The sequence below is a fragment of the Cavia porcellus genome, unplaced genomic scaffold (assembly GCF_034190915.1).
Source record: "Cavia porcellus strain 051 isolate PalLab524CR breed Dunkin Hartley unplaced genomic scaffold, mCavPor4.1 scaffold_5, whole genome shotgun sequence".
Lineage (NCBI taxonomy): Eukaryota > Metazoa > Chordata > Mammalia > Rodentia > Caviidae > Cavia > Cavia porcellus.
Genome location: NW_026947488.1, coordinates 24,146,307 through 24,168,617, shown reverse-complemented (window position 1 = coordinate 24,168,617; position 22,311 = coordinate 24,146,307). Strand labels below are relative to the sequence as shown.

The window sequence follows — 22,311 nt, the reverse complement described above, 5'->3', positions numbered from 1 at the left end:
TGTCTGCCCTACCCTGATTTTGGTCTCTAATCTTCCTGCACCTGCTTGCACACCTTGGGACCCACTGTATGTCCTGGGTTCCACTCCTTCATCCCTGTACCTGATCACACTGCCCTAGGTGCTGACAGCCTTGAAGGTCAGACTAGCAGGCTTTTTTCTCACAAGTTGGAAACTCAAAGCTGATCCCCAGCTGCCTTTGGTTCATCAAACCCGGCATATGACAAACTTGCCGCATCATTTCTGCACCCATAATATGTTTCTCTTCTTGTTCTCATTAGTGCTGAGTGTCATTGCCTGCCTAGACCCTCAGCCAGGAGCCCTGAGTCATATCTGAGTTCCCACTTTCTTGCTACCCACAGCCCATCTGTTCTTCTTCCTGTAGAATCTCCCAAAAGTTGCTCAGAGCTCCCCTACCTCACCATCTTATGGACCCTGACTAAGCCCACACTTAGACAAATGAAGCCTGGACCCCTACATCCAACCGTGTGCCCCCCATCCGTCCACCCATCATCAGTCTATCCGCCATCATCTACCCATCCATCTAATCATCCACTCATCGTATTCTCCTTCACCTGCCTACCCAACAAACTTTTATAGAACATTTGGTGGGTCTTTCTGAGGACACAGGCCTCAGAGTCCCAGGCCATGTCCCGTAAGAGCGCAGAGTCCAGAAGAAGACAGACCACTTATCACTGTACTGCAAATGGGTCCTCACATTGTGTACTTGGTGAAGTGACATCTGTCATATTTTCCAGGGCCACTTCTCCTTCCATGTGCCTTTCTGAATGGTTCTGTTTGTGCCCAACGCTGTGGATATCAACCTTGGCTCCATGCAGACAATCTCTTATGTGTGTCAGCTATCTGGGGCTCCCCTCAGGATTCCTGCCCTCATCCCTTATTCCCAAACCCCGTCTCCAAGGCCAGGAAACCAAGTACCTTCTGTTCCTCTTTGGCATCCATCTCCAATAAAACTTGCCAACTCTTCCTCCAGCATCTTTCTCTCTCTCCTTCCCTCTTGTTCCTCCCCATCCTCATGGCCAATATTGTTGCCTGGGCAACAGCCACCCTCTCTTTCCTCTCCTGGCTCTTCTCAACTAGAGAACATGCTCTTTCTCACTCCTTCCTGGCCCCTCGCCCTCCTACCCTCTCTGCTTCCCCCTCAGGGGAGCTGGGAAGGGTACTTGGGCTTTAGCATTGCTGGCCCCCCCACCTCTAGCCACCGCGGTGCTCAGGCAAAGTCCTCCACCAACACCTGTCTGCCAGCTCAGTCTCTCCCTTTGCACACCATCATCTCCACCCAGATCTCAGCAATGGGGCTTTTCCCCTTCTCGGGCCTATCTGTCAAGGATAAGGGATGGGTTCCTCTTCAATGAGGCCCTTGCTGTCCTCCATCGGGAGATCCCCCAGGAACAGCCACGTACGCCATGGCGCTGGTGTCTTTCCAGCTCATCTGATGTGAACCTTCGTGTTTTTAAAAAATTTTTTAAAGTTTTATTTTAAAGATAATAAAACAGAATAAAACCAATCAAGACAAACTCATATAAGAGATAGAGGACTTCAAAACATTACAAAATCAACAATAGTTACCATAATGCTTTTTGATATCTTCAAAATAGTTACAGATAACTTCGGACATAGTAAACATCAAACAGAACAGAATAGAAGAGAAACAATGAGAACAAAACAATGAATGCAAGAGAGGACTTCAAAATAGGCCAATAGTAAATCCAACACTTACATTTTATGTCTTGCTATCTTTGAAACAGCTGCTCTTGCCATCGGATTTAACATAAACAAAACAAAAGAGAATAAAATCCAACCCAACAAAACAATGGAAATGATATAGGACCTTAAAACAAGACCATAGGGAATGAACAGTGGCTGCAACCCTCAGGAGGAGATCCCCACTAGATGCCACACTGTGTACCACTGTCCTCTGAACCTATGACCAGACCGCTAGCCCTAGACCTGCAATGTTAGTGTTTCACCACAGGCATCCAATTGCATTTCACCTGCATAGCTATCATCACAGCTGTGTTTCTCTGGATAAGCCTGTTGCTCAAATGGTTGGGGGGTGGGTGGAGGTTGGTACTTCTTGTTTGCCAGCCTGCACCCTAGAAGGGGCTGGGGTCCGACTTCTCCCAGTCTGGTGGTGGCCCACACATAGCGTTGGTTCCCAGACTGGGTTTGTTTGCTGGTGTGGCCTTGTTCTCTCTCCCCCGATCCTTGGATGGTGCTGACTGACAGGGAGAGGGTTGGGTCTGGCTGTTCCCAGCCCAGCAGTGCCCTGCGCATCGGACTGTGAACCTTTGATGATGGGGTCTTCTCTGGATGTCAGTACAGAAGGTCCCAGGGTGGAGGGCAGGGTAGAAAGACAGATGAATGTGTGTCTGACTGTGAGTTTCCTCTTCTTTCTCAGTCTTCTTCAGTCCCCTTTTCCCCCTTTTGCCATCTTTCTTCCTGTTTCTTCTTTATAAAAACTCCTCTTCAGTCAGTCATGGTGGCACATACCTGTAATCCCAGCACCCTGGGAGGCTGAGGCAGGAGAATTAGGTTTGAGCCCGGCCTAGGCAATTTAGTGGCAGGGAGACCCTGTCTCAAATAAAAATTAAAAAATAAAAATAAAAGACTGAGATACAGCTCAGTGCAAGGGCCCTGGCTTCAATCCTCAGTATAATAAAACAAAACAAATTACCCTTCAATCTCACCAGTAATACACAAATACATTATCTCTAAGCAATTGAAACATCACATGAGATTAAAGTCTCTTCCACAGTTCCCTCACCCATCCAGATTGTAAGATAAATAGAGTTATATTAAGGGAGAAACTTCACCACATACACTGGTTTGCTTCTGCAAGGCCCTGGGTCCAGTCCCCAGCCCACAAAACAAAACAAAAGAAATCACTTATGCACACTCCTATAAAACAGCTAAAACCCTACTCCTCCTTTTCTCCTCAGATCAGGAGGGAGAGGAGGGCGCCTCTCACCCTCCTATGTAACACTGTACGTGCCATGGGCAATAAAAAGAAATAAAGGAAAAGAATAAACAAAACTGTGTTTACTAGCAAGTCATGTTGTTGTCTACCCAGAAACTTCTAAAGAATTTACAAAAAGTTCCTAGAACCAGTGAGTTTATCAAGAATACAGGATAAAAGATTGATCTAAAATAATCATCGGGCAGCTGGAAACGGGAGCATAGTCATCCCTCTGGAAGATGCAGAGCGTGCTTTGATAGTCTTGCCAGAACTTTGTTCTTGCTTGCAGAAGAAATTGCCGCTTGCTGGGCAACTCACTCTGCGTGGGCTTCTGCCCCAGTGGTCTCTCGGCCCCTCTTCCTGCACAGGACGAACGGTCGGTCGCAGTCGATTCTTCTCCACCATGTGGGGTTCCAGAGAGGAAGAGCGTGGGAGCTCCGTCCTCTTCCGGGGTGCACGCTCTGGTCGTTGCTTTCTCACTGCTGCAGACAGAGCTACGGTGAACGTATGGCTTCTCCTTCTGCCTCTCTCTTCTACAGGCTCCGGGTGCACCCCAAACATTGTCTACGCGTTCATCTCTCTCGGGGTCTCTGGGTGATCTATCGCTGTCCTCTTTGCCTTATTTGTTCAGTGGCCCGGCTCTTGAGTGAGGGTGTGAGTGTGTGTGTGCTTTGCCCGCCTCCATTCTGTATGTAACCATAACGGCCCCGTTGGAAAACTGACCTCACAACCAACTTGTGATAACTTCAGGAGGTGTCCTCTCTGAGGCCGTTCTCAGGCTCTGTCTCAGCCGTGGGGGTCCTGTGCTCCTAGCCACCCCTGGAGCTGTGGCAAGCCGTTCCAGGAGCCAGGGCTTCGGGCGAGCCATGTGTGTGTGGGAAGGAGTGTGTGGCCGCACACGCTGCATCTACCTGCCTGCCTGGTGGTCTCCCCGAAGGCCCTGCTCCCCCTCTTTTTTTTTTTTTTTTTTTTTTTTTTTGGCTTTTTCGTTTTTATCGGTACCGGGGATCGAACTCACGACTGCCTGCTTCCAAGGCAGGTGCTTATGCCGCTGAGCTAAACCTCCAGCCCCTCCCCCTCTTTTTAATGTTCCGACTTTTAATTTACTTTCCATCACGCTGCTCCCGCTTCTGCTGGGCTCTCTCACGCTTAGCTGTGCTCTTTCCTTCTCCTGAGAAATGTTATTCAATTTCATTCCGACTTTGTGTGTCGTCCCACGCTGTAAGCACACACGTGCGCGCATGTGTGTGTGTGTGCGTGTGTGCGTGTGTGTGTGTGTGTGCATGCATGTGTGTGTGTACACCCACAGCTGGCTTCAGCTCCCTCTCTTTTCCTCAAGCTTGTAAAGCTTCCACGTCCTCTAGGTCTTGCTGTGTGCATGTGGGCACATCGGCCACAGCTGGGCTCCACCTGCCTCCTCAGGACCCTTCGCAGCCTGCCTGTCTGTCCAGGGCACCTTCCTGCAGAGCTGCTGCCAGGCTGTCCGTGCTGGCTCCTGCCTCACACACCCTCACTCCGGCCGGTGCCTGTCCTGATCTTCCCCTCTCCCACTTCTCACGACTTCCTGGAAGAGTCTACAGAGCCCTTTTCGGCACTGACATGCCATGTCCCCTGCTGTCCAAACCCCGCTCTTTCCCGGTTTCCAGCCCCCACTCACCCCAGTGCCTGCACTTGAACCTGGCCTCCTCATCTATTGCTGCAAGGCGCTCTCTCCCTGTTCTCATTAGCACTGGAGTCACTGCCCCCTGGGGATTTGCATGCAGTCGGGCACCTGAGTCCTCCCTGACTCCACTCACCCCGCCACCCACCATGCATCTGTCCCCCTTTCTGTTAAGTCTCCCTCTAAGGGGCTGTTCCCACCACAGCCCAGCCAGCAGCTTTTTGATGTGTGGATCATCCATCCATCTGCCCGTCCATCATCCATTCATCCATCAAACTTACACTGAGCAGCCCTGGGGCTTTGCAGAGGACAGGGGCCCGAGTCTCAGCCCCTCAGCCTCATCCGTTGGGAGCTCAGAGTCCAGGAGGGAGGTGGGCCAGTTACTGCTGCCCTCAGGATGCGTGACCTCATCTCCTTAGGACTGCGTGTATCACAGTGGGCACACGTGTGCACCTGAGCTGTGTACATGTGGGGGCTGCTGATCTCCTGGACGCTGCTCCAGGCCTTTTACCCTCCTGGTTCTGTGGCCGAGACGCCTCCCTTGGTTGTGCGCCTCCCTTGGTTGTGCCCATATCATCTTTGTATTAAAAGTAAAGCCCTCTGGGGGTGCTGGGTCCCCTCACCAGCTCCCTCTTGTCTTCTCTCCCCTCCCTGCTTTTGCTAAATATGGTGGTCATTCTCTGCAGCCAGTGTGCGTGTGTATCTGTATTTCTCGCTGTGGGTTATGTGGATCAGGATCCCAACAGGAAACAGGCAGAGCGCTCAAGGCTGGAACATTTAATGGAGAAGTTATTTACAAAGATGACCCCTGTCGACAGCCACACACCACCCTGAACACACCTGATCCCGTCTGATCTCTGAAGCTAAGCAGGGTTGGGCCTGGTTAGTGCTTGGATGGGAAAGATGAGCCCTGGAGGGAGGCAGGTCATGGGAGCTTAAAGCCAGTAGTAGCAGGATTGTGACATCCCCGCTCTCCGAAGGATGCCGGTGAGATGACAATGCCCCCCACCCCACCCCACCCCTGCCAACACACACACAGCACCTAGAGGGGCTGCCCAGAGCACAAAGGGGCTCCAGTCTGGGCACCTCTCAGCCCAGGTGCTCTGGGGAATAAACGTCCTCATCTCATTTCCCCCACCTGTCTCCTGTCTGTGTACCCACCTGCCCATCCCAAACAGAAGCCCAAGGGCAGGTGACTGAGTGTGGTCAGCCTCTCGGAGCCGAGAAGAAGGGTGGAGAGCTGGCTGGGCAGCAAGCAGCACTGTCTGTCCCTGGCTTTGATCAAGTCTGGTTCCAGGGTCCAGGTCGTTCTCTCCGTCCACCACTCATCCATCCATCCACCTGTCCATCCCTTCCTCCCCACCATGGGTCCAGTGGGCCAGTTAGACGGAGCATGTCTCAGGTGTCCTGAGCAGGAGGGGACAGCCATCAGAGGGGCGGGCAGGTGGGAAGCCTGTGCTGGGCCTGCCCGCCCCGTCTCATGTCTGCTCACGTCTCACACCCTCTCCTCCTTTCAACTTCCCTGTTGATGCAGAGCCCCCTTCTCTTCCTCAGTCTGACTTTGTCTTACTCGTTTCTGTTTCTTTCCTCTCTCCAGAGGAGAGTTATTGAATTTTCTGTGAGGCTGTGCGTCATTCCGGCAGTGTGTGTGTGTGTGTGTGTGTGTGTGTGTGTGTGTGTGTGTATGCACACATGTGAGTATGTGTTTTGGCTGCCTTTCCCTGCAGCTCTCTTTTCTGGGGCATTTGGAATGTTTCTCTAAAGCTCTGAAAATTTCTTTGATTTTCGTGATCCTGGTTTCCACAGCCTTTTCTCAAAGGAAATCTTTTATCACCATGATGACCTGCAACATGATCACATAGGAGTCTTTTTCTTTTTGATTCTTTTATTTTATGAAAATATCCCAAAATTTCATAACAAAATAAGAGAATAACAATAGTTGATAACTGTGTATCATTACTTTCAAAGTAGTTATTCAGAGACAAAAGATTTTCTCTTACAAGAAAAATCAGGGGAGAGAAAAATCAGCATCTCCCAAGGATCAGCCATGCTGGGACTTGCGGGACCAACCAAGAAATCAACTAGCCAGCCGTGCAAGCTGCGTGGGTTCCAGGGAGGGGAAAGTCAGATAGCGCTTCCCATGAGCCTACTGGTGCACGGGCTGAGAATCAGATGCTGTCCATGTGCTGCCATCCCCTCCGGTGCCCCTCCCCAAGCAACCAGACACTAGGAGGACAGACTGAGAGGATGGCAACTAAGGTACATAAAGCAACTAAATGCTTGTATTGTTGGGTTGATTATGCAGGCCTGCGGTCAGAGGTCTGAGCATCTCTTGGGAGGATGACGGTATCCAATACAGCAAATATGGGGGATTTCCTTCTATCTTGTCTTTGGAGTCAAATATTGTTTTCATGTTTTGCTTTGTTTTGATTATTTTATTCTACTCAACATTCTGTTTTGATTTGTCTTATTGTGTTTTGCTTTTGGTTTGATTTTGCTATGTCTGATGGATGGACAACTATTATGAAGGTAACAAGATATACTATGGTAGCTAGAGTTATTTTCCTGGTATGCTGCTTTGAAGTTCTGTACCAGTTTTGCTGCATTGTTTTGATTGGCTTTGTTCTGGCTTGTTTTGTTGGATTTTATTATCTTTAAAGTTAAAAAAAAATCAAGTAACAGTACAAAACTTTCAATAAACTAAGAGAAACTAATAGTATAAATAAAACAAATTGGCATGTATATTAAAATATTTTTGAAATGATGGAATAGGTAATTGAGGAATTATTTGACTTCCTTACTTCCTACTTAATCTATTTTGCTCTTTATTTGTATATATATATATTTCATATAAAAGAAACCATATCATATTTAAGTTTGCATGCCTGACATTTTATTTCAATATTACAGTCTCAAATTGCATCTCTTTACCTACAAATGCCTTGAGTTTATCTTTATTTATGTCAGAGTAGTACTCTGTTGTGTATAAATACCGTATTTTCCGTATCCATTCGTCTGCTGATGGGCATATACTGTTTCCCACTTTAGCTATTATAAATTGTGCTGCTATAAACATGAGTACACATGTGTCCCTGTAATCTGATGATTTTTTAACTTTTTTGGGAAAATACTTAGAAGGGTATATCTGAGTCAGATGGAGTTTCTAATTTTAGTTTTGTGAGGAATCTCCACACTGACTTCCATAGTGGCTGTTCCTTCCTTTCTTTCTTTCTTTTTTTTTGAGACAGAGTCTTGCTATGTTACACAGGTTGGTCTTGAGTTCACCTTGTAGCCCAGGCTGGCCTTGAATGCACAGTGATCCTCCTGCTTCAGCCTCCCGAGTGCTGAGATTAACGGTATGTGCCCTCATGCCTGCTAGTGGTTTTTCTTTTTTCTTTTTTGTTTTCCTTATCCAATCTTATTCTTACCTCCTGTCTTACTCTACCTCTTCATCCATCCTTCCATTCCTCCCTCCTTTCACCCCTCGTCCATACCTCACCCATCTCCCACCATCCATCCCTCCATCCATATATACATCTACCCATCACTCACCGCCCATCTATGCACTCATTCATCATCCACACATTTACCCATCTGCCTACGCACCCATTCATTCATCCCTCATTCCTCCATCCAACTATCCACGCACTTGCCCATCCATTCACCCACCCGCTCATCCATGTAGCATACACCGAATACGCCCTCGATGTTCTACTGAAGACAGAGATCCCATAGGCTAAGATACTGCTGATGGAGTTGAATTCTTAGGGGAGTTGGAAGAATACAGGGTGATAAGCACGTCTTGTGTTTTTGATGTTACTGCGCATTTTGGTGCGTGTAAAAACAAGAACAGTCCCATATCTCCGGATCCACTCTAGATCTGTCTGCTGAAGCACTGGGCATTCAACCCAACCTGAAGCTCCTGAGAACTTCATCCTCAGCAGCGTAGACTCCCCAAATCTATGATGAGCTGCATATTTTCCCCTTTCTGCAAATGCAGTACTAAGCACAGAGAAGCCCCTTTCCGTCCACCCGTCTCCCCCTTCTAACCCACGGTTGCCTCTACCTCCAAATTCCCTCCCTCTTTCCTTATGATCCCCTCATGCTTCTAGTCAGTGCAGTTGCCCTGGCAACGGCTGTCCCTTTCCCTCCCGCATCCCTCAGGGTCTCTCAGCAGTGGACATACTTCCCTCCCTCCCACCTGAGGAGTCACTTTTCCCCTTGAACTTTTGTTCCCACCTCCCTCCTGTCCTCTCCTTCCATGACAGAGTGTCTAGGGAAGGAACTCTCAACTCGGGCTGTGTCCACCTCCTCCCTCCCAACCTGCCATCTTCTGCCACTCACCACAGCAGCTGCTCTGTGTCTGCTAAGAGACTGGGAAAAGCCAGGACCAGCTGCAAACTCCACTGGGGACCTTGGATGCTGGAGTTCTGTGTCCCTTTCTTTCCTTGACTCTGGCCTCTGGGCCCACCTGTTTCCTTGTGGCCTTTTGCTTGCTCCATCCCCTGTACTTGCACCCCCAGGGCCCAGCCTCCCTCTCCTGCTCTCCTCCCTCCCCTAGCTGGTCTCCTGGGGTCTGCGTGATTCGTTATGCTCACCACAGCCATTGCTCCCCTCCCACTCTCTCCCACACAGCTCTGCTGAGCCGGGTCGTGGGTGATCCCCAGGAAAGCTCCATGTCCTTCTCAAAGAAGGTTTTGCCACTTGGTGCCTGGGGTCTCTCTTTATCAGATGAGGGTCCCCGATGTCCTAGGCACACGGGAGGCTGAGAGACGTGTGTTTGACCGCACTGTCCGGCCCCTCAGGCTGTGAGCTCCTGGAGGACAGGTCAGAGCATCTGTCTCAGCAGGAGGAGGATCCTGAGGGTGGAGGTGTGCGAAGGCCATGGGTCAGGGATGTGGAGGTCACTCTCTGTCTCCTTCTCCCACTCCTCCCTCCATTTTTCTCCCTCTTCAGATTTATACGATTAGTTTTTAATCGTATGTGATAGATGAAGAAATTCTTTTGGCAAAAACTTAGAGCATGGCAGACAGACTTGAAGTTTCTTTGTCCTGCTCCGCTGAGGGAAGCCACAGTGACCAGCTTTGTGTGACTGTCCATACTGCCCCTGCAGGGCTGCTCATCTTGGTGAAGTAGAGCTGGTTTGGGGGACTCATTTAAAATATAAATCCTGGCTACTGTGGGCAGGTTCTAAGGACGAGCTTCTCTCTGGTGATTAATCTTGTTCTTTCTGTGAACATGCGGGTGCCTGGAGCCAACAGTGGGCGCCTCTTCCTTACTCTGCTCAGTGAGGGTGCATTGCTGGCTTGAATTAGCCCTGCGACATTTACACCACAGAAATGGGCACAAGCTACAGGTGAGGAATCTTCTTCCCCAGAGAGCCCAATTGCCAGCAGTCCCAGCACTGATGCACTGTTTGGAACCTCTGCCCCAGAGCCTGCCTCAGACTGAAGCTGCACTGCATGATGAGGTGGTGCTGGGTGCTCTCTGTGCGCCAGGGCAGGTGAGGGTGCCAGGAACAGGCACTCTCAGGACGTCTTTCCTGCCTGCCCCTCCTTGTGGGGTCTGGAGTGCTTTGGGTTCTTTGCTGTCTGTCCATCTGAGCATTCCAATGCTATCACTCCAGAGCCGAGCCTTTGTTTCTCTCCCTCCCCGCTCTGTTCTGTCCCTGCCCCGAGTGTCACAGTTTGTGCCGCTGCTGTGTGGATGTGTGGCTTCTGACCGCTGCTTTTGGCTCTTTCTCAGGCTGTGTCCGGCCTCTCTCCCCACCCGTCTGCATATGCGCCTGCTGAGCTGCATCTCTGCCTTCCTCTGCCTCTTGCCTCCCTCCGGGTCCCCCCTCCCCCTCTTTATTTTATTTTTTTAACTTTGTATCAGTGTGCCCTGATCTCCCATTCCACTCTGGCTCTGCCCTCCTCTTGCTCAGTCATGCTCCCTCTGCACTCCAGAGGAGCCTCACTGGATTTTCCATAGTTTGCATGTCATTGTTATCATGTGTGTGCGCACATGCAATCAAGTGTGTGCATGTGTGTCTGCCACTTTCCCTTTCGATTTCTGCTCCCTCCTTCTGGGCTTCATAGTGTTTTGCTCTTGCTCTGTGTCTTGCTGTGTGTGTGTGTGTGTGTGTGTGTGTGTGTGTGTGTGTATACTCATCTTCCCAGGGTGTGCTCAGGCGGGATCCCACCATGGAAAGCCCAGTGCTCTGGCCAGGATCTGTCTGTTGGTCTGTCCTGTCTCCTGTTCTTCTGGGGTCCTCACCTCTCTTGCTGCACCTGGTTTCCGAGAGCTCACGCTTTGCGCTCTGGTAAGTCAGCCCGGTCTCTGCTGCACTCAGAAACTACCCACCCTCGTTCTGCGGCACACACTGTGGATTTGGAGTGGCCCTGACTGAGCCCCTCCGCAGGTGCCTTGCACCTGTCTCATGGTTGCCACACCCTGGCTGCCCCTTCCGGTCCTCCTGTGTGGTTCCCCATAGCCGCTCTGAGCCTTCCAGCCAGCACTCCCTCCCAGGAGTGGTTGGAGGTCCTCAGGCCTCTGTAGCATCATGTGGGTGGAAGAATGGATGACTGAGTCCATCTGCCCATCTGTCCATCCAGCCACACCACATCTGTTGAGGCCTTGGAGCTGCATGGGGGGAGGGGGACCAAAGGCTAGGCAGGTCCTGAAGTGTTCTGGAGAGGAAAGACCAGCTGTCGTCCTGGGAGAGAGCAGTGATGGACATTAAGCCTTCTCAGCATCCTAAGTGTGTGTGTGGTTTGTGTGTGCACACGCGTATGCATGTGTGTGTGTGGCCTGTCCAGCTCTGTCCTAGGCATTCCCTCACACTCTTCCCTCTCACCCTGGCTGGTCCTCACCTCTGTGCCCCTCTCCCTCCCTGTGTGCGGGGGCCACACTGCCAACACACGCGCCATCTCCCTCGGTCCTTCCGCTCAGGCCCTGCTCTCCTCTCAGCCTGCCCGGCCACCTGCCCCGTTACATCCCAAACTCCGCTGCGTTCTCCCCTCCTGTTCTGGTCTTCTGTTCCAGGGTCTTCCTCCAAACTGCTGGTCCTCTCCTTTGCTCTTCCCCATCTCTGTGGCCCACGTGGCTGCCCTGGCCACGTCACCCTTTGCTCTCTTCCTGGCTCACTCTGCTGCCACTTTGGTAACCACTGCTCCTCTCCTGCTCATCCTCAGAGCCATGGGAGAAGGATCCTTGGCTCTGCCCTCTTCCCCCCTTGCCTTGGTCCCACACCATGCTCAGCACCTGTCCTCCGCCTTCTGGAGCCCACCGCGAATCTCAAGTGAGTCCCCCACTGACCTCTTGCTCACCAAAGCCCATGGCCCTTTGCCCCCTCATGTCCTCTGGCCCATAGGATCCTGGACACTTGTGGCTCTCCTTCCATCTTTGGACTGTCCTCTTCCGCAGCCTGGTCCTCCATCCTTCTCTTGGTACTGATGTCCCTTGGGGCTCAGTACTCTTCTTCCTGCTCTGCCGCTCCCCAGGGGCAGCTCCCCCCACTCAGAATACCCATCGCCACGCATCACTCTTCTTGGAGTAGAGGTCTCTCCTGAATTTGGAATTGCACATCCTCGCCCTTGAGCGTGGGACCAGGAGACAGGGCTCCCAGGCAATCTGAGGGTTCTCCCTGCCCCTCCTGCACTGGAGTTCTCTTCTCCAGTCTCCTCCCCCACTGGCTGCTCATCTCTAGTGAAAGCAGACAAAGTCACAGTCCTGCCTTCTGCCAAGCCTGGCCCTACCACAGGTCATCAGCCCTCGCTGCTGCCGGGCCTGCCTTTTCTACTCACTGAGTCACCCTTTCAAGCCTCCTATCTGGTGCTTGCCCTGGGCTGGTCTGACCCCTCTTGGCAGCCCCAGGATGTTCCTGGTAAAGGTCGAGCTAATGGCCCTGCTTTAAAGCTTGCCGGTTCCACTCATACTGTCCCACTCGTGGCAACTTCTTCTCCACCCAGCCACAGCCACGATGGCCTCTTCCTGGCAGGGAGGTGTGGGCTAGTCCACCCCCCTGCTTCTGCCCTTTCTGAATGGCATACAGTGAAGCCCTTGGCTCTCTCCTCTCTCTGGGGAAGCCCCAGGCCTGTCCCTGAGAGCCCATGGCACCACAGGAGCATGCCTGGGTACATCCAGGCCCATGGTGAACGTGTTTGGGGTCTTTCCATCCCTGCGGACCATGCAGGTGTTGAGCTGTCTCTGGTCCCAGCTTAGAGCAGGGCTGCGGGAGGTTAGCAACCGGAGGGGAAGAGAAGGGAGGGCTCCGCGTGGCTATCGTCACCTGTTCTCTGTCATTATCACATTTTCTGCATCCCCTTTTACTATCTTCCTTTGAAAAATTAATTTCTATTTATCAAGAGGTGGTGTGAACGTGTTCAACTTGAAAAAACTTAAACACTTTAAGAAAGATTAAAGTCTGCTTTGAAACATCCTACTTTTTGATTTGTAACCGATTATCCCTTATGATCATAATTGTTGGATGAGTGAGTCATTTTGGTGGACACATAGGTAGACAGAGGCAGGCAGATGGGAGGTGATGGGTAGGGGAGGGAGGGATGAGAGAGGAAACGGAACACACGGCCCTCTTCAGACATCATGGCTGCCGTCCCGACATAACTGCCACCTCTCTAAGCCTGAGACTTGCTGGTGCACTTGAGGCCTCTTCCATCCGAGGAGGTAGACACGTTTCATTCTCGGATCCCCTTTATGAGGTGCACTGTGAGCTGGCCTCCTCCTGCCAGGGGATCCTCGGATGCCTCTGCCTGTCTGGAAGGATGGTGGCAGCTTCTGTGCAGAGCCTCTTCCTGGATCTTGCTTGTCTTGGGTCCCTAGTGTTTGTCATTAGGCTGTGGTCTGTCTGTCCTGTCTGTTGGTCTGAGTGTACACACAGCTGCCTCTCTGGATCTCTGGACTTCCTGCCTCCCCAGCCCCTCTCTCATTGTTCATATTCCCTCCAGATTAGGTCCTCCTGTTGTGTCACAGTTGTGTCTGTGCGTCTCACTGTGGATCCTTGAAAACACAGAGGTTTGGTGTCTTTCCACTCCCCTCCTCTCTTGCTGATCTCTGTCAGCCCCCCTGGCGCCCACTCACTCTCCCATTCACTCGTCTGCCACCTCAGACCCTGAATGTGTACAGGAGTTTGTTCCTGGGGCGGCTCTTGTATGTGAGTCTGCATGTGCATGTCTGTCTCTCTGAGAGCCTCCCTCCGCAGCCTCATTCACACACACTCGTTCCTGCTCTCCAAAGGAGCTTACCAAATTCCCCCTGTGTGTGTGCGTGCGTGTGTGCATGCAGGCTCGTCTCTCTGATGCGTCATCAGGTCAGCTCTCCTGGGATCCTCATCTGTCAGCCCATCCCTCTGAGGTCCACAGTGAGCCCACTTGGCTCTGGGCAGGGTCTGTTTGTCCTCTCTCCCTCTCTCTCCTGTCTTTATTCCTCCCACTCCCCATGAACTCACCCCGTCCTCTCTGCTGACATCCCCACCTGCCCTCCCTCTGCAGGTGTCTCAAACCCACCAGCCATCTTCACACCCCAAAATGTGTTTCTCACCCTGATCTCATTAGCGCCCAGCACTGCAGCCTGCCTGGAGCTGCTGCAGAAGCCATTATCTCTGTTATCTCCGGCTTCTCTTGCTCTTGCAGCCCAAGACCCCTGTATCCTCACTTCCCGCTATGTCTCCCGCAAGAGGTCACCGAGACCCCTCCATGCCGCAGTCCCTTCAGCCTCTGCTTCTGGCCAGGCCCCAGCGTCCTGTCTCAGGAGCACTGTGCAGCACCCTCTGGCTCCTCCAGGTCCCAGGCTCACTGCCTGTTCTCCCTCCATCAGCCTCTGGAAGGATCGTGACTCTCCTTGCTCAGACCTCCTACGGCTTCCAGCCACTTGGAGTAAAAGCTAATAGTCCTCCCTCACAGGGCTTGCATAGCCTTCCTCCCCACTATGTTTCCCATCCTCCACGCCTTTCCCTTACTTCTGCTCCAACCATATTGCCTCCTTGGTGCTCCCGGGACAGACAGCAGGGCTGTCACCCATGGTGGCTCAGGTAGTTTCTGCACAGGTAGATCTGGGGGAAGATTGAGTGGAGGCCAAAATCCAACTCTCATTCTTTTCTCCAAGCTCTGAGCCGAGGGTTGGGGTCTCCTCTGCCTAAAAGAGTCATAACAAAACAAAACAAAACAAAACCCATACAGCTAGCAGCCTTTTAACATTCTTGTCCACTCATTCCATCGTCACTGATATTTTTGGGTCCTTTTCAATTTACTGATTTTTCTACTAATCATGGATCATTTTCCTGTTTCTTGACCTATGTAGGAATTTTTTACTTGGTGCTGGACATTATGAATGTTAATGTTGCATAGTTGACGGCCTGATTTTTGTTGTTTTCCATTAAAGACTGGCATGCAGTTAAGTTCCTTGCTAATTATTTCATCATTCCGAGGCTCTTGGTATGCCTTTTTAGCATAAGTTTATGGTAGCCTTTATTCATGAGATAGTTTTCTTTTCTCCTAAGGCCTGATTAAATGCCATAATGTATTTAATGATGATTGTCAATGATTACTTTGATAGCTAGTCAAAACGTAGTTATCTTCCCCTGTCTGAATTCTAGGAATTATTCAGACTAAAATGCCTTGGCTCATGCTCTTGAATATTCAAAACTGTAAGCCAAAAAAACCTCTTAAAAACAAAGTATCCAGTTTCAGATATTTTGTTACAGCAACACAAATGGATGGACATTCTGGATTTGATCTTTGGGCGAATGTTTTATATGTGTGACACTGGTGATTGCTTCAAATGTGCTGGACAAACACTCCACCTCTGAGTTACAGCATCGGCCCTTTTAAAATTTTTTGAGACCAGGTCTGTATAAGTTGTCCAGGCTGACCTTGAACTAGTGATCCTCTTGCACCAACCTTCAAGCTAGGATTAAAAGTTTGTGCCACTGTGCCTAGCCAAAATTGTGTCTTAATCTTCATCTTGCTTTTTGCCTGGAGACGTTAAACCTTTTTGCAATCATCAAGTTATGGCTTCTTCATGTTTAACAGATAATTTATTTAGTTTGTCTTTTTTTAATTTTTCATTTTACTAAAAATGCCTAAAATAAACCAGATGGCATCTTCAACACTTTGCCTGGAAGGCTCCTTAACTTGATCACTCGGTTCATTGGCACATTACGTATTCCACGTGTTGTTGTAAGCAGTGATGTTACAGTAACCTCTGCCGCTGCAGTAAGAGGATTTTCTCCTCCACTTTCCAGGAAGACTTTCCTCATTTTCTTTCAAGCCTTCTCTGCAGTCTCCTCAAAGGACACCATGTTTGTACAAATATTATCATTCTTGGAGTCTTTCTAGCCGCTCCGGACTCCCTTGTGTCAATGCCATTCCCATAGTTTAGGTTTTTGTTGTGGTGGCCCTTCATTTACAAATGCCAAAGTATGTATTAGTTATGCATTGCTGTGTAACAAATTGCCACAGAGGTTCATCATCGCAAACAGCAGACGGTTACTATCGGACTTTCTGATGGTCAGCATCTGGGAGCACATTTGGATGGGTTTGGCTCAGAGTCACTGAAAAGATTGCATAGAGCTGTTGGCCTGGTCTGAGGGTTTGAGCTGGCTCCCTGTGGAGGGTGTGCAGAGAGGAGAGAGGGAAGGAAGTGAGCAAGGGAAGAGGGGCTGCCGCGCCTTTTGACAACGAAGCATATACTCTCACTTCTGCTTTACTTTGTCAGGAGTGAGTCACTAAATCCTATCTACACTCAGAGCAGGGGAATTTGGCTCTGTCTGTTGAAGGGAGGAATGCCAAAGAATTTGTAGACATATTTTACAACCACCACACTGAGGCCCTGTGCTGTGTGGCCCTGACTAACCCAGACCAGTTAGGTGCTACCTCTGGACCTCGACTCCCTCCCGGTCCCTACCTGAGAGGCTTTGATGAACAGGCAGAAAAACTGAGTTGAGCAACAGCTGGCTCATGGGGAGCAAGCAAGCTCTGTGTGTGTCTGTGCCTGGCAGAGGGCAGTAGGCACAGGGCTGCCGCGGCACTCTCCATGTGTCTGGGAAGGGACACGGGGCCATAGGGTTGCCGCCAAGCAGAGAAACCTGGTCCTTGGCCAGAGTCTTGTCTCACTGCTCACTTGCTGAATAGTCAGGTTCATGTCCTCCTCTCCCTGGGCCTCAGTTCCCTTGTCTGTAAATCAGAGGTGACTGGGGGTGCTGGGACCATTAAACAGGATGGTGGATGAGAGGGAACTAAAACCCCTCCATTTTTCTCAATCCGCCTCTGAGCTGCCAAGGGCGGCAGGCTCACATCACATCATGTGCTTACGGCCCCGATCTAGCTGACGTCCCTCCAGCCTTGGCTGGCTCTTAAGGTCAGTCGGTCACTCCAGCTCCTTCCCTTTCCACCCTGCAGCCCTGAGCTGGGGGTCCACATGCCCTTTCCCTCTGGGCCCAGCCAACACCCCAGCTCCCTCTTCTGGGGATCCAGGCCTCCAGGGGCCCAGGCCCTTCTTGCTCGTGCATCTGCAGCCACCTGTCTACATCTCCCTGTGTGCAGGGCAGCTGTCCTGTGTCTCTCCCCTCCTGGGTCTCATACTCTCCTGTCTCCTGTTTCTGATCTCCCCTTTTTCTCGGTGTTCTCTCTCTACTCCTGCAAGTTCCCACTCACAGCCTCTGCCTTCCTGGACAAGTTTCTCCAACCAGCTGTCTCCTGTTACCTCCGTGCCCGTCTTTGCTGCCCACAGGTGGACTTCCCAGCATCCACAGGTTCCTAAGGCTCCCCTGCCCACTTGCCTTCTTGAGAACTTTTGACATTGGCCCAGTTCAGTGGGGCAGGGCTAGAGACCCCAGGTGTCTAGGGTCCATCCTGCCTTCCCAGGACCCTGTGAAGTTCCCTCAGGACGTGGGGACAGTTACCAGCCTGGGCCTCCTTAGTTATCTCAGGCAGCTCCACTCCACCCCCAACAAGGGCGTATAGTTTCAGTCTAACCCTCCCATCGCCCTGGAGCTCCTCAGAGGGAGGCCTCCTGGCCTTCTTTTTCCTTCTTGAAGTTCCTCATCTTCTTCCCCCAAGCCTTTTGCCAACAGTCCCCCTCTCAGGCCTGTGTGCCTGGTTCCCCTGCTGAGTCGCTCCAGGCCCTCCCAATGAACAGCGCCATGAGGGTGTCCTATGGAGTCCCAGTCAGTGACTCCAACTTGGCAGAGTCTGTAACCCCTGACTGCCTCTTTTTTCTCTTTTCTTTCTCTTTCTTTTTCTTTCTCTTCACCTTGCTCAATACTGGGAATCGAACCCAAGGCCTTGTGCATGCTCAGTGGTTTCCAGGGACTGATAGAGAACAAGGCAATTTCTTGGGGTGATGGAAATGTCTTACATTTTAATTGTGACAGGAGTTATGCAGTTCCATATATCTACCAAAATTCTACACTAAAAGGAGTAAATGTTGAATACAACTAACTTACAAATTAGTGCAACCTAACCCATGTCTACACTATGGCCTAGCACTCCACTCCTAGAAATATTACCTATCAGAACTGATTGCATGCAGTCACCTAAAAAAGTGTTCAGAATGCTCAGCAGCTTTATCTGTCATAGGAAAAAACTCATAAACAACCCATATGTCTACTAACAGGAGAATAGATCCATAGATCCATCAGTGGTGTATTCCCACGAAGGAATATTACATAGCAATGAAAAGACAAGACAAATTATGAAGACAAATTACATTTCCAACATGTGTGAACCTCAAAGATGTATGTTTTGTGGAAGAAGCCAGACCCACTAATTGTATTCATAAGAAGTTCAAGAGAAGCAGAAACACTTGGGTGACAGAAGTCAGAAGGGTAAGTATGCCTGGGATGGAAGTAATAAGTGGGGAGGGATGCCAGGGAGTCTGGAAGGAGGATGAACTTGTTTTTGACTGGACCTGGTAGCGGTGTGTGTGCAGAATTAAAAACTCACCAAGAAGGGGACTGGGGATTTAGCTCAGCGGCATAAGCACCTGCCTTGCAAGCAGGCGGTCGTGAGTTCGATCCCCAGTACTGATAAAAAACCAAAAACAAACAAACAAAAAAAACCCCCAAAAAACAAAAAACAAAAACTCACTGAGTTGCACCTTACAGATTTGTGCCCCGAGCTACCTGTGCACAACAGAAAGTACATTGAGCACATGATCAGCTCTGTTGATTATTACAAGTGACCAGAGAAGAGGGCAGGCCCCACCAGCAGGCGAGGTGGAACTGGCGCCTGCAAGGGCACTGAAATCCGCGGAGGATGAGCACAGTCTGTAGCAGGACACGGGGATCAGGTGACTCACGAAAGGGGGAAGGTTTAATTAAGTCTGACTTAACACGACACATGTGATCGCCTGACGATAATCCCTGAGTCTCTCCCTCCGCCCCATCTGCTCACGAGGGTCGCATGCTTACCTGCTCAGGGTCCCAGGCTCCCCTGACCCAGAACGTAAACCCGCACGTCTCCAGTTTGCCGAAGACCGGATCCCGCTGGGTCTTGCCTCCTTCCTCCTTCCCTGGCTCCAGTGGTTGGCGTCTCAGCCAGCTGTGCCGCTGCCCCTGCCCTCCCACAGGTCCCTCCAGGAAAGCATCGCTCCTCCCGGGTCCCCCATCCCACCTCGCCGCTCGCGGCCCATGGTGGTCACTTTTTCCTTCTAGGATGTTCTCCACTCTTGCTTCCTGGTGTCCCCACCGTTCTCCCAGTGTCCCTCCGGATCGTCTTCTGCCTCTGTGTCTCCTGAGCCTGTTCTGCAAGAGCACAACTCAGGGCCCAGCTTGTTCTCTTTGGCGTTCTGAGCTGCAGCCCCCAAGGGATACGCTCAGGGAGACTCCAGGCCTGGCCCCCACCTCTCAGCTCTCAGTGCTACCTTCAGGGTGCCCAGTGACCCCCCCCCATATCTCTGGCTCTGTTCTATGACAAGTGTGTGCACACAGTGGGGCCCAGGTACCCATGATAGGGAAGGTGGTCATGGGTCCTGTAAAACCACCACAGTCAGAGCCCAAAATGCTGGAAGAAAGAAAGGAGAGGCTGCCCTGGGTAAGTGCTCCCCAAACTCTCTGCTACCATTTCTATAGCAGAGAGATCGAGGCCCAGAGAAGGGAGCCATCTGCTTAGTCGCAGACTGAGGCAGGGGACAGAGTGAGCCCTGGCTGGAGCCCGTCCTTTAACCTGCTGGCCCTCCTTTTAGTCCGCACGTGCCTCCACAGATGGGGGCTGCTGAGGCAGGGAGCAAACTCCTGCATGCTGTGAGGGGGCGCAGCGGCCTCAAGGACTGAGGGCCTGCTATATGCCGCCTGCCCTCCTCTGCCATAGGCAGCTGGGTTTTAGAGATCCTCTCCTGGGCTGAGGACTTAGCTCAGTGGTACAAGTGCCTGCTTGGTAAGCATGAGGCCATGAGTTTGATCCCTGGTACCAACAAAAAACAAAAACAGAGATCCTTCCCCGCAAGGGCCTCTTCTCCTACCTCTTGCCCCAGTCATCCTGCAGCTCCATTTTGTCCCCTTTGGCATTCCAGTTGGTTTCTATCATTAAAGAGAGGGGGAGAGAGAAAGAGAGAGAGAGAGAGAGAGAGAGAGAGAGAGAGAGATTGAACTGCATTCACACATGTTATTTTATGTCAGAAGAAGTTTGTTCAGGAGTTGTGGGGATTAATCCAGTGACCGGGGGATGAGGGGGTTCAAAGGCAGGGGTTGGTGCTTCCAGCTGGGGAATGGGACAAAACCCCCTTCAGTGTGAGCTGCCACCAGGACCCGGGGCAGGCAAGAGGCCCCAGAAGAACGGCAGGCTCATGTTCCTCGACAGAAGGAAAATGAATCAATTTTGTACCATTCAATGAAGCACACGTTCTTGTCCACAGCTAATTTCCTACGCCACACTTACCCCACCCCCAGCTCAACCGTCCCGCTCTTCCATCACTCACTGCGAATGCCACCCTTCCCCGAAGAGTGCCAGGATCCTGAAATTTATTTTCTATTCCCAGAATTCCAGAGTTCCCACACACAAGTTTTATTTTCTATCTCTGAAAGCACACGCCAACTGCTTTTGTGAAGGAGACCTGGGGGCCTGGGGAGAAGGACGGGAGGGGGACTTCCCACTGGGCATCCTTGGTAGATATCAAGTTTTGGACTGCATACATGCATTTGCTTATTGAAAAATACTTTTAAAAATGCTTGCATTTAGAAACAGTACCTCCCTGGACTGTGTGCCCCTAGGTAGTACCCCTTGTCCCTCCAGAGACCTTCATAGCCAGCACCTCCTTTGTGTCCTTTTGCAGGGGTCCTGTGCTTTGCCTTGAGGCTAATCTGATAAAGATCCCCAAAGCCTCCCTGTGGCCCAGCCACCTCCCCTGACCTCTCTGGACATGGCCACTGTTGGCCACCCAGCCTTCTGGGACCCTTGTCCCCAGAGGTTCCTGCAGTGGAGGCTCCTGTGAGCCGCCTTCCCCTCTCTCCTCCCCTTTTCCGTCTGTCCAGCCTCCTCCTCACACTGCCATCCACTGCTGAAGCCTTGACTCCCTCCTGGACCTTCCAAGGCGCTCTGCATCTGGGCTCTTCCTGCTGGGGCTCGGCCTTCACAGCTGCAGTCCCAGCCCCTTTGCTGAGCCCTGGAGCGCAGATCTGCCTGACTCTGTGCCACCCGGTGTCCCTCTCAGGGAATACACACTAACATGTGTACTGGCCCTGCTTCAGTTCTGTCCTTGGTCACCCCCTTTCTGTGGGCCAGTTCCCTGACCTCTCTGTTTTTTCATGTGTCAGTGATGATAGATGAGGCAGTGTTTGCCTTCCAAAATAGTCGTAAGTACAAATGAATTAGTATAAGTAAGTAAACTTGGAGGGACACAGTCCGGGCGTTGTAAACACTAAGTGTATTTGTGGGATTAAAATGTCCTGCCTGAAGCCCCTGATCTCCCCGTCGAAAGCTCCGTGCTCCAGTGTCACGCCTCACTGCCACCCAGTCCGTCCCGAGTGCCAGAGGTGCAGGCCTTGCTTGACACTGCCCCATCACCCAGGGCATCTCATCATCGGCTCTTGTCCATTTTACCTTCTAAGCACCTCCCCATCTCCAGCTCCTCGTTGGTCCATGAGCCCCTGAAACTGCTCTTATTAAACTCATCAATGTTCTACTAATTGCCAAATCAAAAGAAAATTTTCAACCTTCATTGGTTTGGATTTTCTGCCACATTTGGTCCCGCTGATCCTGTCCTCTTAGAAATGCTTCAGCAGTTCAGTTTCCATGACAACCTGCTCTCCGGCTCTGCTCACACGGCCCTGTAGTGATGACATTTCTTTCTCTCCTTTGCTTTGTAGTTGCCCCAGGCTCCCCTAGGCCCTGAAGTGGCGAGGTGGAGGTCCTGAGACACCGATGCGGCTTTCTCTACCTCTCCATCTCCTTGAGCCATGCGTGGCCGGTGATAGAGCGAACACTCAACTCTGTCTCCGGTTGGAGACTAAGCGGCTAGACCTGACTCCCGCTGGCCACCTCTCTGAGGTATCCACAGTCCCTTCAAAGTTAACACTGGCTGAGGCCATGATCCCTTCTTGGTCTGTTCACTTCCCCTCATCCCAGTGAGAGCCCCATACAGCAAAGATGAGCTTGTAGCTCTTTTCTGCTCACAAATATTTCATGGCTCTCCCTTGCCAGCAAGATCGAGTTCCAGCTTGTTAACGTGGCATGCAGCT

The 22,311-nt window shown here is 51.2% G+C and overlaps 1 long non-coding RNA gene across 2 annotated transcripts; it reads right to left on the bottom strand.

Annotated features, from left to right (window-relative positions):
* Positions 1 to 7,051: 7,051 nt before the first annotated feature.
* On the bottom strand, positions 7,052 to 20,155 carry LOC134476005 (uncharacterized). 2 transcript variants are annotated; one of them, XR_010047396.1, is made up of 3 exons: positions 20,097 to 20,155; positions 19,048 to 19,380; positions 7,052 to 16,241 (listed from the first exon to the last, which is right to left on the bottom strand). It is a non-coding gene; the product is annotated as an uncharacterized LOC134476005 (long non-coding RNA). The 2 variants fall into 2 exon arrangements; XR_010047395.1 differs by having other exon boundaries at positions 7,052 to 19,380.
* Between the last annotated feature and the right edge of the window lie 2,156 nt (positions 20,156 to 22,311).